The 16,808-nt window shown below is 48.8% G+C and overlaps 1 long non-coding RNA gene across 1 annotated transcript; it reads right to left on the bottom strand.

Annotated features, from left to right (window-relative positions):
* Nucleotides 1-1,501: 1,501 nt before the first annotated feature.
* LOC142930823 (uncharacterized) lies at nt 1,502-5,532 on the bottom strand. The gene is made up of 2 exons (XR_012946797.1): nt 5,368-5,532; nt 1,502-2,593 (listed from the first exon to the last, which is right to left on the bottom strand). It is a non-coding gene; the product is annotated as an uncharacterized LOC142930823 (long non-coding RNA).
* Between the last annotated feature and the right edge of the window lie 11,276 nt (nt 5,533-16,808).

Genomic DNA, 16,808 nt, shown 5'->3' with positions numbered 1-16,808 from the left:
GTGACACTCACCTGTACACTCACATGTACACTCACGTGTACACTCACCTGTGACACTCACTCACCTGTACACTCACCTGCACTCCCGCCTGAACACTCGCCACCACGCTCACTCACTTGTACACTCACTCACTTGTACACTCACTCACTTGTTCACTCACTCACTTGTACACTCACTCACTTGTACACTCACTCACTTGTACACTCACTCACTTGTACACTCGCCGTTTGTTCGTTCGTGGGTGTTTTTGACGCGGTTTTTTTGTGTTCGTTTGACGGTACAGGGGAGGGGTAAGGGGTGGGGGTGGTTGTGTTTAAAGTTCACAAAACTCGTGCATGTTCTTAAAAGGGGCCGCGCGTCCTCCGATCGATGTTCGCAACTTTCCTTCAGTGTCGGGGTCAACTCGGCTACGCATCGTGTTTTTAAAATATTGTGCTCTCTAACACAATTACGCTCGGATGCTCCTGTATATTGGAAAAGGCGTTCACGAGATATAGATCACAAGTAACTTTGATGATGATGATGATGATTTAAACGATCTCTTTATTTTTCAGTTATTGGAAGAAAAACATAAGGGATGTACACCGGCCGCTAATTTTGAAGATGCACGTGACTACGATTCCATTCTGAGATCATGGAGATCATCATCGAGATGATCATGGAGATCACCATCGAGATAATCATGGAAATGACGATAGAAATGATCATGGAGATGACCATGGAGATGGTCATCATGGAGGTGATCATGGCGATAACTATTGAGATAATCATGGAGATGATCGTCGAGATTATCATGTAGATGTACATCAAGATGATCATGGAGATGATCATGGAGATGACCATCGAGATGATCATGGAGATGACTATCGAAATGATCGTGGAGATGATCATGGAGATGACCATGGAGATGAACATCGAGATGATCATGGACATGATCATGGAGATGACCATCGAGATGACCATGGGGATGACCATCGAGATGATCATGGAGATGACCATCGAGATGATCGTGGAAATGATCATGGAGATGATCATGGAGATGACCATCGAGATAACCATCGAGATGATCGTGGAGATTATTATGAAGATGACCATCGAGATTATCTTCGATATGATCATGGAGATGACCATGGAGATGATCATGGCGATGACTATCGAGATGATTATGGAGATGAACATGGAGATAGCCATGGAGATGACCATGGAGATGACTATGGAGATCACCGTCGAGCTGATCGTGGAGATGATCATGGAGATGATTATGGAGATGACCATCGAGATGATTATGGAGATGCCCTTCCAAAACCGGCGTGTTCTCTAATCTGTGTTTTGTACATAATCTTTTTCGAATAAAAAGTACACACGCGTCCAACAGAGTCTGTCGTCGTGGTGGTGGCTGACACGGTCGCATCGCAAGTCTCCTGTTGCTCACTCCTCCTTGATGGTCATTCCCAGGCGTGGCAGCACGCTGCTGTTTGGCCGTCACGAGTCGTGGAACCAATTCTGAATTCACGGGCAATTTATTTTTAACACGCGAGGAGAGGATGCCGCTTTCTACACGGACCAGGCGTCAGCAGCCAAAATAACAAGACGGGCCGTTGCTTTTTTCTAATTTGGAATATTATATTGAAAAATATCTATCTAAATTTCAAGAGCCACCATGCCACGTGAATACGAGACGGTGGGTCCTTAATAAATAACGTCACGAAGCGGTCGCTTAAAGAGCCGCAGGTTTGCCCGACCCCTGACGTAGACGAATATGACCTCGCAACTCCCTTGCATGGAATAAAACGAGCAATACACGTTCCCAAAAAGGCTTTCAAGAGGGGGACACACGAATATTGACGGCTGATCCCCCATTACAGGGGGGCAACATCGGAGACTTCTGCACGGTGTAGCCAACGCTCCCGTCGCCAACACGCGAAGACGGAAGGGTTCCAGTCAATTGTTTCCACCTTCACTGTCACACACAGCTCCCTCCTTCACACACAACTCTCTCCTCTTCATCCACAGCTCTCTCCTCTTCATCCACAGCTTTATCCTGCCTAAGGGGTCTCGTAATGACATTGGCGTTTATCGCATGTTTCGGTGGAATTCATCCGAATGAAGTGAAATTCTGATTCTAATATGTATACACACATTTCATGGGTAAAGTCATTGTTAGCTGGGCCAAAGCCATCCACTCGTTAAACTCGAGAACCCGGTTCAATCACACGCAGTGGTTGCAGCCCTCACTCCAACCCAGGGTGTCAGTGGCGCCGGCTCGGCGCTAGGACCTCTGAGCTGCCCCAACCTCCTCGTGGCATCTCGAGCGGTGTGCCGCCGCAAAGTTGTGCTCATTAGCAGGACCGACTCTTTGGTTCGGTGCGCCGTGAAGATCGAGCGATCTCGAAAGTGTCCCGTTGGAACGAAAGGGGTTGAGAAATCGCTGCTATCGAGTACGTGGATGAACCTCGGATCCATCGGGGCTGTGGCTCTCGCACAGATCTGGAAGATCGCCAGCGATCGGTGGAACAGCGCGGACGTCCGGAATGAACGCCTCGTTCGGGACCCAAACATCAACCACCGCACACCTCCTGACATGGATAATTCTCTGCAAATACACCGGTGTCACCATCAACCGCACCAGAACATCAACGGAACGATGCGCACGTTTTCACGAATGGAAAATTAGAGACGAGCTGCAACATGCAGCAGCAGTAATGCGACTGTGGCCATGCAACTCAAGCTTCGGACCATAGAGCAAACCCACACACACGTTGTGATACATGGAAACTCGTAGAGACCCATAAGAGACTCACAGAGATAGAAACACATTAAAGACCAGCCACAGTGCGACTCAAGCTATGGACCGTACAGTCAACCACTGTCGTCTCTTGCTCGAGGGAAAATGAGCTGACGTGACTGCAAAGCCACCTCGTGAGTCCTGTGTCTGTAGAGATATCATTGCCAGTGCAATTGCATGCAGCTCAATGCGAAGCAGTGCTGGTTGACATTCCAAACTAAAATATTTATATTTTATATTACCAGGTAAGGCCCCACTGAGTGATGTAGATTTTTTTCAGCAGCGACCTGGCTACCGCAAATGATAACTCAACGAAGTGACTCGTCACGGAGACATGCATGGCAGACACAAATACTCTAGACGCGTGTTGTTTAAATGTGGAGGGAAAACGCGGAGGACCTGGAGACAAATCCACGGGACCACGGGGAGAGAGACACCGCAAACTCCAAATATACAACAGCAGGCGTCAGAATCGGAACCGAACCCACGACCTCCTGTATACCAGGCGAGGAAGTTAACATCTCGCCACCCCGTGGCACCCCACGGAAGTGAACGCCTCGCCTGTCTCACAGTGGTAGGAGGTTATCGAATAGAAACAGATCAAGTGGCACTGTCTCTTTCATATCTGTCTCCCCGCACACACACTACTGTACATACATCACGAGCTACACATCCACGGCACCAGTTGTGTTGACGGTATCGACATGGCGATGTAGACAGAAGAGAGGCGTTTTACCCTTTCCGGCAATAACGCAGGAGGTGTTAAGACGCCCAAAATGGACTCACCGATTGCAAGGCATCGAGTCTGCATTAGCCGCACATTCACGGATTGGTGTTTGCATCGCCTCTGTGCTGCCATTCGCCTCCTCGTGTCGTTGTTCTCTGGCCTGACAACTTGTGGGTGGGTCAAGGCCATGACGGAGGACGTCTCTGCTGGAGGCCAATGTCGTTTCAGGGACAAGGCGTGCATCATCAAAGCACGTCGGTTTGGATGCTTGACCACGAGCACGACGTGTGGTCAATGCAGACTCGATGCCTTGCAGTCGGGGTGCCTATTTGGTGTTTGCGCATCTTAACACCTCCTGTGTTACTGCCGGAAAGTGTATGAAGACTTTTATATTTTAATCATCATCATGATGATAATTAAATTATATTGAAGCCGTTGAAGTAAACAGTGGTTTGAAATAAAAGGTACCGTCTATAAAATGTCACAAACAAATACTCGAGTGCTGCTTGATTCTCAGATAACATCTAATCTTCCAGGAGACAGAAACACCGACACGCATTCACAAGGGGCGAAGCTTCTCCAATGCACACGTGAATGCACATTGGAGCACACTGCACAGAGTTACACACTTCTGCCAACCTTGCACTTGACACACACACACAGAGAGCAGCATTATAGGATACAGAGCTACTATTGACCACCGTGGGAATAGTAATAATAATAATAATCAGAGGTACTCGCTGACAGTTGAGACGATGGGGCCCCGTCTATTAACTCTCCCTCCTCGCCCCGGCCGCCTCTGTCCACCCAGCAGTGCGCCAAGGCGCGGTGGGGTAAAGTGTGGGTACCGCCGCCTCTTCGAAGTCGGTGTGTCCGTGGTGGGAGAGCCGGACAAAGACATCCCTCGAGAGGTGAGACTCTAGAGAGCTCGCTGTAGGTAGAGGCCGGTGCATCCACAGTGGAGCGAGCAAGCAATTGCAGGGCTGCGCCTGCAGCAGCTGCTGCTGCGTCATCACACTCAACTTATTAAACTATTTTTTATTCCGCCAGGTAAGGCGCTCTGAGCTGCGTAGCTCTTTTGTCGGAAGCGACTTTGGCCATCACAAATGAGAGCTCACCCACGTGGCTTATCATCGTGTGGACATTGACAGCGGCCACATACTTTGTACTCTACTTTGATTCAACGGGTATCGTACAGACAACACCGTACGATTGGGATAATCCGAATCCCGTATGACCAGATGGTCAAATATTCAGCAGGAAGATTGTTGCAACATCAGCTTTGAGAGAAACGTCAATCAAACACCAACGCACACACACACAATGCACACAGGGACACCTCATGACGCACCCCATACATTGCCATCTACGCGGCTTGTTCAATCCACTGCTGGATGAACGCCTCTCAAGCACCGTGTGGGTGTGGCTGTGTGACCATACCTCGTCACGCCGGCCACGCGTGGATGAATCAACTGCTGGATGAAGGCCTACCCCTAAAATAAAAGTAAAAATAAATAGGAAATAATAAAAGCAAAAAACCCACGACGTTTCGATCGCAACACAAGCCGTCTTCATCAGGCAATGAAGCGATGAAGACCACTTGTGTTGTCATGGAAACGTCGTGGGTTTTTTGCTTTTATTATTTTCAATTGAGAATTTTTATTTTTAAAATTTTTAAAATTTAATTTTAATTTATTGTCATTTTATTCTTATTTTTTTAATCTTCGTGACTTTACCGAAGGAACCAAGAATATGAAGATGTGGATGATGATGATGATGATGATGTAGATGATGATGATGTGGATGATGATCATGTGAATGATGATGATTAAGTGACTGATGCTGATGTCCTCACCCTGCACGTGTTCCCCACTCCACATCTTCTTCACCTTCTGCCGCTCAGAGTCTCACCCCAAGCTCGCCTCGCTCTCCCCTCGCTTCTTCTTCTTCTTCACTCTCGAGGCCTCTCGTTCCAACCTCGCCACGCGTCCCCTGAGCCACCGATCCACGTCGATTTGGGTCGCAGCTGCCGAGCGGAGAGGCCCAAAACGCCGAGCGGCCAACAACTCAGAGCACTGCTCAAGATCCCTCTGCGTGTGTGTGGTTGGGTTCGGCCAAGTGGTCATTTTAGGTTGTGATTCGTGTCGGGGTTAAGCGGTCGCGTTGACCACCATCACTCACGGGGTAGTGGACCCCCCGTGAGTGACCAACCGTCACTCACGGGGGGGGGGGGGGGGATAGCACTAGCCCCTCCCCCCTCGTGCCCCCACGAGCCCCTCCCCCCTCGTGCCCCCCACGTGCCTCTCGCGTCTCCAACGTCGTAACGATGACGAGGGACCACGTGCCGAGTTTGAATGTCGCCAAGATGATGATCGTGGTCGTTGTCAAGGTGACACAATGGTCACGTGAGGCCCGTAACGGTCACAGAACTCCAGCACGGCGAGAAGACCAGACGTGTTTGTGTGATTCTGCGTCGTCCCTGCTCTCTTTAACGTGAACAGCGGCGACACTTTCAACAAGCTGAGAATCCCATCGACCGATTATGCCAGGAGAGCTTCTCCAAGGTGAGCGTCGGACTTTTAAAGGGAAATTATCCAGATTTTTACCTCAAAAATGTGGATTTTTTCCCTGCACACGCACACACTCACAACACATATGAGACAGGCGGTAAAGTATTGTATTGTGTACAATCTGGAAACTACCCACATGCCAAATTTTTTGTTTGTTGCATGTTGGGAAGTATATTAAACATTTCGAACAGACACATATTCACAAATTTCCCTTTTATATAGAGAGAGATGAGGGAACACGGTCGTGAATGTGTTTATTCGTCCATATTTGGTCAGAAGACGCCGTGATAATAAATCTACACCACGTCAACAGCACCGCTGCGAAGGGAAACAAATACAATAGATGGGGCTGTTGAAGTCGGGCCATGACCCACGTCCACCTGCACCTATGGAGGCCGCAGTGTCGCTATCGACACGGAGAGTGCCGAGTGGTTGTGTTCTGGTCCAACCTGTTCACCACTGCCGACGCAGTAGCACCACCCGTATGGTTTAATTGCGTGATTGGTCGCTTTAAATAACCAATATCATGATAAATAGTCACTCAAGAGGCCCGAAACGCCGAACGGCCAGCAACTAACAGCAACTTCTAAAGATCGCTCTGCGTGTGTGTGGTTGGGTTCGGCCAAGTGGTCATTTTAGGTCGTGATTCGTGTCGGGGTTAAGCGGTCGCGTTGAGCACCATCACTCACGGGGTAGTGGACCCCCCGTGAGTGACCAACCGTCACTCACGGGGTAGTGGACCCCCCGTGAGTGACCAACCGTCACTCACGGGGGGGGGGGGGCAATGGACCCCCCGTGAGTTACCAACCGTCACTCATCAATTCAAGATCATGAACTTTATTCATCGTGGATAAATCCGATGAGCTATGAATCTCTTTTAAACAAATGTCCAGTAGAGACGGGTTCAGAAAGTTACACCAATACCGACACGAGAAAGGTATAAGAAAGGTAAGAAAATCCCGTAAACTAAATAAACTACTCTTTTTTTTATTCAACCAGGTGAAGCCCACTGAGCTATTGAGTTCTTCAGAAGCGATAGGCAGGCCCATGTCTGTCTACAGTGGGAAATGTAGAGCCGTGTGTTTATCCGTAGTGTAAAATGTGATCGACGTGCTCCTCTTTCTTCTTGCAGTGGGCGACCCCCCCGAGGGATCCCGCGGGGCTGTGCCCGGGACCCCCTCCCCGGATGAAGCCCGAGGCACGGCGCGGGTCGCCGTGCCGGAGCTGACGGGAGCCGCGCAGGAGGCGATAGCGGGGCCGCGTCTGAGGGCGGAGCCGCATCTGAGGGCGGAGCCTCAGGTGAGGGGGAGGAGCCCCGGGTGGCGGGCGGGGCCCGCTGGCGCTAATCACAACGCTGGGAATCCACGGGTGTGGGGAAATTGTTATTGGATCATGATCGGCGACGTTTCGGGCAATGTTCCTTGTGCAGAGCACGTCAACAGTTGTTAGACCCTTTCATAACGTGGACTACAGAGGGTGGCCCAAAAGTCAGGACACGCAAAGTTATTGTATGTTTCTTAAGTAATCACAAAGGGTTATTTAGTTTAATTTTAACAAATGTTAAAACTGATATCCATGACTCTTTTGAAATGCATTTAGCACCTTTTTAAAATTACAGCTACCTTTTTCTGCATGCATAACAACGAACTGAACTCGTTCGTCTTTAGTCAATGGCCCCTTCTTAGAATATTTTGTGAGTTGTGGGTTCCTCTAAAAATCAATAGTCTATATATATTTCTGAGACATTTTATGCAGATCGATTATCGGTTCATGGACTAAAATTGTATTTCTTTTGGTGATAAAACAGTCCAACGTTTGTTGGGATCCCTGTCCGGATGGGAGGAGTAATTGTGGATGTGTTGACTGCGTTGCTGTGGCAGGACCCAACCACGACTGTGGCAGCTGGAGCGGAGGGCACCTCGTCCGGTAAAGACCTCACGGTCTTGGCCCCCACCTCGTCCAACGAGGTGCCGGTGGCGGCCGACGAGAGGCATTGCACCCAACCCAGCTGCCTTCCCCACGGCCGGCCTGAACCCTCCCCGTTGACAGCCACAGCACGCGAGAACATCGGCGTGTCTGTGCTGCCTGCACCCCAAGGTGAGCGTGCGACCACGTGACCTCGTGACCTCTCGTTAGGGTGGCAGCCACCAACGCAAGGGGCGCGTTGGAGCCACTGCTGTTGCCCTTCACGAGTAACACGGGGAGCTCAAAACACCCAGCGGCCCACGTGACAGGCACATCATATTTGTCGCGAACTTGAGCCTTACACTTCAATGTGGGGCAAAATGTCTGGTTAAGAGTAGCAGCACGGGTGCTGGATGGGGCCACTGAATCCAGTGCCATGTTTATCTTCAGTGGGAAATGTAGAGCCGTGTGTTTATCCGCAGTGTAAAATGTGATCGCTGTGCTTCTTGTTGCAGTTGGCGACCCCCCCGAGGGATCCCGCGGGGCTGTGCCCGGGACCCCCTCCCCGGATGAAGCCCGAGGCACGGCGCGGGTCGCCGTGCCGGAGCTGACGGGAGCCGCGCAGGCGGCGGCGGGGCCGCGTCTGACGGCGGATCCTCAGGTGAGGGGGAGGAGCCCCGGGTGGCAGGCGGGGCCTGCTGGCGTCGCTCAGCCAATCACAACTCTAGGAGTGCACGGGGGTGGGGGAATTGTTACAGGAAAATGATAGGCGACGTTTCAGGCAATGTCCCTTCTGCAGAGTACATCAGTTTTTTCCATTTTCATAACGTCGCCTATAGAAGGTTGCCCAAAAGTTAGGACACAGGTATCGTATTTATTTGAACAAGTCACAGGATTTGTTATCGATATTAATAATGATAATAGTTACTTTAAGAATAATGAGAACGGTGTAATTTCAGTATTAAGTTAAATTGCACTCCTATTATGTGTTTGTGTTGTTCGTTGTTGTAACCTTCTGACCCGTGCCAATTGGACATGTGAAAAATAGCTTTATAGCTCATCGGATTCCTCCAGTATAAATATTCTGACTCTGATAATAACGTGCAATACATATATAAATTATTATTAAATATAGAAAAACGACGTTTCAGTCAATGCCCCTTCCTCAGAGCACATCACAGTTGGCTCTTCATAACGTCGCCTATAAAGCGTGGCCCACAAGTCATGCCACATAGAGCTATCATGTTTATTTCAACAGATAACAGAGCTTTATTTGATTTGTTTAATAAACGTTAAAACTTACATCTATTTACATTAATGCACGATGGACGAATTTATTATTTCTTCAAATTAATTTAGGCCTTTAAAAAAATAAATCACAGCTGCCTTCTTTTGCATATGTAGTGGGTTTGTATGGAGACTGAGTCTTCGTAGGAGGCAACACGTATTTATTTATGACAACAATAACAGTAACACTTAGGTCCCTAACACGGAGGGGTAATGGCCCCTTCTACCCACCACCTAAGGAGGTACGGCCTCCGGGCTAACGTGCCCTAACTACTGGGGCTAACCACTCCTTAGCCCTCCGGCTAGCGGGACCTAGGGGAGGCTGACCCGAGCCAGCCAAGGTCCTCGGGTCTCGACCGCTGGCCCACACAGACCCGGCCCTGAGAAGGGCGTCGGGTCGGGGGATCCTCAGGGTCCTAGCCTATTGATCACTGGCCTCACTGAGCCCCGGCCCTTATAAGGACGGCGGGGCTTGGGGTCCAGGGTCCTATCTTCAGGTGGGCTTCTGGGTCTTCGGCTTGAGGCGAACTGCCTCAGCCGCACTGGGGTCCGGCTTTTATGGGGCTCCCAGGGTCACCCCGCCCCTGGTCACGCCCACCATCTGGAACCTTCTCGAGGGACCTGGATTGTTGCGCAATCCTCCCCAGCCCCCCACCCGGGGACCTGGGGTGTCCCCCTCCGGTTCCCAACCGTCCCCCCCCCGGGATGCCTGACCCACGAGTCCTGCTTAGCACAGGCCGTACTCGCTATTGCCCCCTGACTGGAAGTACCTGCTCAACCAAAGTGATGGCGGCGTATTACGCCCAACAATTACCCACCACACATACAAATGACAATCGAACTCGTTCGTCTTTGGTCAATTACCTTTCCATTTTTGAAAAATGTCACCTGAAAAAGCAAAATAGAAATTAATAATAACGTATAAAAGTTGCGTAATTGCCCGTCACGTGACGGGTATTTTCACTGCGTAAACGATCCAGTGTGTCGTGACTTTGTCGATGACGCCATCTCTGCCGTCTTCCTCCGTTTAATCGACGTCTTCTTTCGTCTGCGACTCTTCTGGCTTCATCTGAATGAACTAAAGTTACGGAATGTGACATACCGAATGTAATTTTCTCTTCTGAGAGTAATATATAACAAACCTGTAAATAAAGAATGACAATTGAAAATCACCTTCATCGTTCTAGCAGCTGTTTGAGTTTCCTTTCTGTCGGGAAGAAAGTAAACTAAATGTTGTAGGAATGATTTCGTTCTAAGTATTGACTTACTGGATTCCCTATTGATGTGAATACTAAAAAAATAACTTTTTATAAACCGGAAGGACGCGTCGGTGTGTTCACCAATTTTCGCTCAAAACGTGAGCAGAAAGTCGCTTTTACCAAAATGAATTTGAACTCGGTGAGAGGGGTGGCCCTAGACCAGCTGCTGCCAGCAACTGGCAGCGCCCTCGGCCAACCTCGCAATGGGCGCCGCCACCCCCAAACCCCAAGGGCAGATCCAGGCTGAGGTTTCTGGTAAACTGGGAAACATTTTGCTACGATTTTACATTTAATGTTTAATTAAGCGTATTTTTTTAAACAGAGGCAAAATTATTCGGTTTGTCTGTCCGTCCGTCTGTCCAACCAATACATTCTCAGGAATGTTGAGAAATGAATTATAATTCATAGACCCTCTGTACGTTGTACGGGAATCAAAATGACATCGTCGTTATTTTATTTGTATATTTTTTCCTCGAATTGGTGGCGCCCCAGGCGACCGCCTCGTTCACCTACATGGACGGGTGTCCGCCCCTGTTTAGTTACAATAATTTACTGGATTCTGATTTGATGTGAATTAAAAAATAGTGACCGTTCATTATTGATCGCAAGGGGAGATGTCGGTGTTCACCAATTGTCACAAATGTTCACCGTAAGTGCGAGCAAAAGCCATCAAAGTGAAACTGCACTGAGTTCAAATTAAAAGCGGATTCTGCTTCTTTATTTCTATTCGACGTTTAAAAAATTAATATTATCATGCACAAATTAACTGAATGGGTTATTTATTATTACTCACTAATAATGGTGCACAAAACGCAAGATAAAATACAAAAACAGAGGGCAGACGTGGCTCTTATCATAAGAGGCGCTGGTATATTTTTGGAGAAAATGTATCGTTGTGGTAACAACAAACTAATAATTAGTTACATTTTTAATCTAAGCCTTTCGTGAAAATCAAAAGAATTGCATGGGAATCCACGTAGCTAAGCCAGCGTTACCCGCAGTGTGTGTCAGGCGTTCGGCAAAGATCATTAAAAGTATAAATATAAAGTTGACTTTAAAAATAAATAATGAAAACGTTATGTGAGGGTTAATATAAATGAAATAACCCTGTCTTAACTTTTGGGCCAACCTGTATAATTATGTGTATTAAATATATACTGTATGATGAAAGATATAAAATCGACGTTTCAGGCAAGGGGCTTTATTCAGGGCACATCACATCATGACGTCGTTTGTAAGAGGGTGGCCGAAATATCAGGACACATCGGGTTATTGTGTTTATTTGAACAAATAACGGAGGGTTATTTCGTTTAATTTTAACAAATGTTAAAAATGAATTTGATTAACATGAATGCACGATTTCTCTTCTGAAATGCATTTAGGAATTCTTTGAAACTACAGCTGCCTTCTCTGTAGCATGCATAACAACAAATTGAACTCGTTCATCTTTTGTCAATGGCCGTTCATCATAGAGTATTTTAGGAGTTAAAGTGAGATTGGGGTTCCTTTAAACATACTGTATATATTGACTTCTGAGACATTTGATTGCCCATCGGTTCATGGACTAAAATTGTATTTCTTTTGGTGATAAAACAGTCCCACGTGTGTTGAGATCCCAGTCCAGATGGGAGGAGTAATTGTGGATGTGTTGATTGCGTTGCTGTGGCAGGACCCAACCACCACTGTGGCGTGCGGAGCAGAGGGCACTTCGTCCGGTAAAGACCTCACGGTCTTGGCCCCCACCTCGTCAGACGAGGTGCTGGTGGCGGCCGACGAGTGGCTCTGCACCCAACCCAGCTGCCTTCCCCATGGCCGGCCGGAACCCTCCCCGTTGCCAGCCACAAAGAACATCGGCGTGTCTGTGCTGCCTGCACCCCAAGGTGAGCGTGCGATCACGCGACCTCGTTACCTCTCGTTAGGGTGGCAGCCACCAACGCAAGGGCCGCTTTGGAGCCATTGCTGTTGCCGTTCACGAGTAACACGGAGAGCTCAAAACACCTATCGGTCAACGTGACAGGCGCATCGCATTTGTCGTGAACGTTAGCCTTACACTGAAATGTGGAGAAAAATATTTTTGGTTAAGAGGAGCAGTACGGGTGCTGGCTGGGGCCACTGAATATCCACGCCAGCCCCATCGGCAGTGCAGCGCTCTGCGATGACGCCGGCTTCCGCCACCACCGTTCCCTTTGTGCAGAGGAGGACGACGGCATTCCGGCGGCATGGCTTTCGCTGTTTGCGCCGGAGCGGCTGAGCCTCAGGTGGGAGAACGACGTGGGCAAGGGTGCCGGCCTGCGCAACCTGGGGAACACCTGCTTCCTCAACGCCACGCTGCAGTGCCTCGCCTACACGCCGCCGCTCGCCAACTACCTGCTGCTGCAAGAGCACTGCAGCACCTGTAAGTACCCCCCTGGCACTCTCGTTTACCCATGGGCTAGGTTATTGTCACGGTTAATTTGGCTGCTATGAATTTCACACTTGATAAGCCACTTCGTTGAGCTATCTTTGTGGTTCAGGTCGCTTCTGAAGAAACTAATAGCTCAGTGGGCTTTATCTCGTAAGATAAAAAAAAAAAAGTTTAGTTTTAATTGTAGATTTTTTAAAAGTGATTTGTTTACCTTACCAATACTTTGTACTCTTATCGTTTTTTGTATTGTGCCCTCGTTTGCAGGCCAACAGAGCGACTTTTGCCTGATGTGCGTCATGGAGCGTCACATTGTCAGCACGTTCAACAACTCAAAGAGAGTGCTGACACCCAAGGTCATCACTAAAAACATCACGCGTGAGTCCCACAACTACGTTCAAACTTGCACTCGGAGGATAAGTTATCCCCGCGATCTTTCGCCATCTGTGTTCCAAGTCCTTTGCACTGCTCCTTTTGACATGTTGGGGAGCTCTTGAAGGATGTCATCAGATCCTGTACCTGTCACTTTGTCCCCATGTCCATTTCTCTGCAGGCATCGCCAAACACCTGCGCATTGGGAGACAGGAAGATGCCCACGAGTTTTTGCGATATGTGGTAGATGCCATGCAAGCCTCATGCCTCCATGGCCACAGCGAGTGAGTACTGCGCGCCAGTCAACTTGCGGCAGTCGTTCTGCAGTTCGGTACCTCACGGCTCCCTCTTGGTTTTCTGCACGATTGTCCTTCGACGTCTGTGAGAAGCTACTCACACTTTTGTGTGAACACCTGGGAGATGCAGAGGACCGGCCCTGCTGGCACCACGGTTCTTTCACATTGGCCCTGACGTGGGCCGTCTTTTATTTGAGCATTTCACGTTGCCGATAAATACCGGGGGGTCGATGTCTCGACGTCGGTGGCCCCGTGACATCATTGCTCGTGTTGACGGGCGGCACGTGGCACGCTGGGCATTACAAAACTGCCGGGCCACAGCACCGCGTGTCGGCTGCCAGCTTGCCCCCAGCTCTGTGGCTGTGCCGTGAAGGTGGCTGCCCTGTGCAGACGCTACCACGTTTGGTTGCTACAGAGCACGCGTTGCAGTGCTGAAGGGAAATAGTGAATCGACAGCTCGGGCAATGGTGTAACTCTCACACACGCGTGTGCATCCGGTAAAGGTGTTACTGTTACTGCCGCTGTAACCACCGTGTGGTGTCGTTCTCTGTGACGTGGCAGGCTGGACAGATACACGGAGGCTACCACCCTCATTTACCAGATCTTCGGGGGTTACCTTCGATCACGTGGTGAGTTGTGCGCACTCCTCTACAAACTTGTTAACCGCGAGCAGCAAGCGCATCATCACAGTGTAGACGCGCTCGCGTTGCAGCGTTTACACACTCTCACGCACGTGCCACACAGAAAAACCTTTTACCAGTTGGTGAAAAGTACCAATTACCTATGTCAGTGGGAAGCGTGCATTTAGTTTGACTAAGTAACATGTGACGTCCCTTCCTAATGTGTGCTTGTGTTTTGCAGTGGAGTGCATGCAGTGCTGCAACCACTCCGACACCTATGACACGTGCCTGGACATTGCACTCCATATTAATGTAAGCAATGACAAAGCCATCGCTTAACAGTTATACATGTACGTACGGTGCGGAATAAGTTAAATGTACATACATCACATACATGAACAACAACCGCCATTCGCCACTAAGTGGCGGTGACGTCACCACGGTGCTTGTGCCAGCCTGAGTGCCTTTTAAGGCCACGTGAAGTGTCGAACGCCCGCTGGCAGGTCACGGGACAGACCATGGGTTGACTGAGATGACTGGCCGATGCACCACCTGTGCCCCCTGCTGTGATCAACATACATAACACACACACATACATGAATCAGCCACTTAACATCCAAACACACTGCCAGTAGCGTGATCTCTTTTTTTGCAGTTGTACGATTTCATACGAAATGCGGGTTTTCTGAATTGCCATCACAATATAATTCTGCAGATGTTCATGGAATGCTTCTTAGAGTCCTCATTTGCCTTTCACTCTGTCGGCCAACAGAACTCATCAGATCTTGTGGAGGCGTTTGAGGAGTTTTTTAACAAGGAGACACTGGACGAATACACCTGCAGAATGTGAGTGGGCATCGTGTGGTGACACCCTGGAATCATTTGTAGCTTCAAAAGTCTGATGATTGAACCAAATTCTAATAAAAGATAGTAATAAAAATATAAGTAATACATAAAAAATAACGTCCAATATATAACGTAAATAAGTAACAATTTTTACGTTAAGAAATGAATAAAAAATAACGAACAACAAAAAGTGAGTAGACTTATTGTTTAAAAGTTGGGGAACACGTGCGATGGCTGGCGTTGTTGTCGTGCAGGTGCTGTTGCAAGGGGGAAGCGACGAAGACGATGGCTCTCCACCGCCTGCCCAACGTCCTCACCGTCTCCATCAAGCGGTACAACCTCTACGGCGTCAAGATCAACCGGGTAACGATTCTTTCCCTCCACATCCCTCTAATTAATTTATTTTATTAAAGCCCTTGTCAGTTCAACGCTGGATAAAATGCCTCTCCATGTTGGAATAAGTGCTACGGAAAGACTTGCCCCCCGTCATATGACTGTAGAATTTCCACCACTTGCTCAGGGCTATCAACAGGAGATGAGCACCGTCTTCAACGCTCAAATGAGCGAGACATCACGTCATCACGTTGACGTGTAACTTAGATGGTGCCCATCTCTGCTGCCCACCCCACCACCCCTGCCGTTTCCTCTTCTAACGTTTGTCTCTGTGCGCTGCCTGTAGAACATCACCTACCCGGAGCACCTGGACATGCAACCCTTCACCTCGACATCTCAGGGCGAGCCGGCAATCTACTCCCTGTACTCGGTGCTGGTGCACAAGGGAGCCGACTCCAACAGGGGTCATTATTATTGCTACAATAAGGTAATTCCATTTGTTACCATCAAACAATAACAACGCACATCTGCAATGCACCCATGTTACAAATGTCCAATAGGGAAGAATAAATAGAAGTCTTGCGTCTGTTCCTGCGTCTTGATGTACTTATGCAACTTCTACTTACAGTATATATACTTTATTTATTTGTATTTAGTGACTTCCTTAGCATTCCTACACTTTGCACTCCAATCGGTGTTGTATTGTTTGTTGTTGTTGTAACTTTCTGACCCGCCCCTACTGGACATCTGTTGGAAAGAGCTTCGTAGATCATCTAATTCTTTCAGCACAAATAATGATTCTGATTCTGATAAAATTGGTCCAAGGCCATTGATGCAGTGACATGGTCAGGCAGACCGTTCTGTAACTTCAGCACCATCATAGCAACCGTAGCACCTTCTGCAACTCTGACGATGGGGTGATGCTCTTTACGAACTTGTTGTCTAGAGTGTATCGTGTGTTGTTATTAATGAACGGAGGAGGTTGGGTGCAGTTGTGTAAGCATTGTAACCAAGTGTAGCCGTGCTGTGACTGTGCGCAGATCAGCGATGGACAATGGTGCTGTATGAACGACTCCATCGTGCGGCACGTCGACACCAAGGCTGTTATGAACGAGCAGGCCTACATGCTCTTCTATATTCGGTAAGTCGCCTTCTCTCCCCTTCACTTTAACCTGCACTTACAACCGTCCCCCAGACCAGCTCACTGGAAAGATATTGTCTTGTGCGAGCAGCAGTGTCTCCTTTAAAGGCAGGTGTTAACGGTTTGCGACGCGTTGGTGCGTGCATGCAGGTCCCCAGAATTGAACGCGCCGCCAGCGGACAGCTACTGCCCGCTGGAGCACGTCAAGGCGACGTCCCGCTTGTGCCTCAAGCGGCCACCCTCGGCGAAGGGAGACCCCGGACCCT

This window comes from Petromyzon marinus, chromosome 43 (assembly GCF_048934315.1).
Source record: "Petromyzon marinus isolate PM22_M1 ecotype Great Lakes invasive population chromosome 43, UKy_Petmar_22M1.pri1.0, whole genome shotgun sequence".
In the NCBI taxonomy this organism is placed as follows: Eukaryota; Metazoa; Chordata; class Hyperoartia; order Petromyzontiformes; family Petromyzontidae; genus Petromyzon; species Petromyzon marinus.
Note: the sequence above shows the minus strand (reverse complement) of the source record. Positions and strands in the feature narration are given on the sequence as shown.